This window comes from Egretta garzetta, unplaced genomic scaffold, assembly GCF_000687185.1.
Source record: "Egretta garzetta isolate BGI_Z169 unplaced genomic scaffold, ASM68718v1 scaffold19, whole genome shotgun sequence".
Classification (NCBI taxonomy): Eukaryota; Metazoa; Chordata; class Aves; order Pelecaniformes; family Ardeidae; genus Egretta; species Egretta garzetta.
The window spans coordinates 362,737-363,744 of NW_009260768.1; positions in this window are offsets into that span (position 1 = coordinate 362,737).

Below are 1,008 nucleotides of genomic sequence, written 5' to 3' on the forward strand. Positions count from 1 at the left end.
GCTCGTCTCTGCATGCTCCTTGGGTCCCCATCCTGTGCACTGGGGGCTGCTCCGGGCTCTGCCGCTGAAGTGGGACCCCAGTCCAAGGCAAGGCGTTGGGGTTTCACTGAAAAGCAGCTAGAGAGCAGGTAGCACTTCAAAATATCATTAATTAAATCCCCAAGCAGTTGCTCCATGTGATTTCTGAAGAAGGAGCTCAGGACCAGCCTTGGATCAGCCCTTACATCTACAAGGAGGAAGGCTGAGGACGGAGCCAGCATCCTCCAAGGGGGACACTCAAAGCAATGCGTTTCAGGAAAAAAGAACTGAAAGCTCCAGGGTACTCTTACAAAGGAGAATTTCAGCATGCTAAACTAGGGATTTGCTGGAGATCTCTTCAAGGGAGCATTACAAGGGAATGGATTAATTTTACAGCTTTAAATAAATAAATAAACTGCACGCTGCCGTTAACGCACCATTAAAGACAAACTAGTGGGAAAACCTGGGAACTTTGACCAAGTTCAGATTAAATTTCTTTAGGGTTATTTTCCTCCCCACCGTGGGGTCTAGGGACACCGAGGCACAACCCCCTCTCATTTTGCTAAGTCCTTAGCTGATCCACAGGGCTGGAGGTGGACCTCCTCCTCCTCCTCCTCTTCCTCAGCAGCGGGTCACGCCAGGAGCTGGCAGTCCTGAGGAGCAGGCAGCGTTCTTCATCCCTGCAGACCACAGTTTTGTCTTCCAGCTTCAGCCAAACCTCTCACCAGCAACATTTCGCCACCCCCTCGCGCCAGAGCGAGCACCCATCCAGCCACAGAGTCAGTTTGCCTTGGGCATGGAGCCAACCAGAAAAATGAAATTTTTTTTTTTTTCTCTCCTCTCTTTGGTGGGATTACTTTTCAAGTGGAGGAACGCAATTCACCCCAGCAGATGCACGGTGCAGCATGCCAGCAGCACGCAGCTGCCGTGGGGTCGCTTCGAACCCGAAATTGGGCTGAATTAATCCGGCCGCTAACACGATAAAACTGC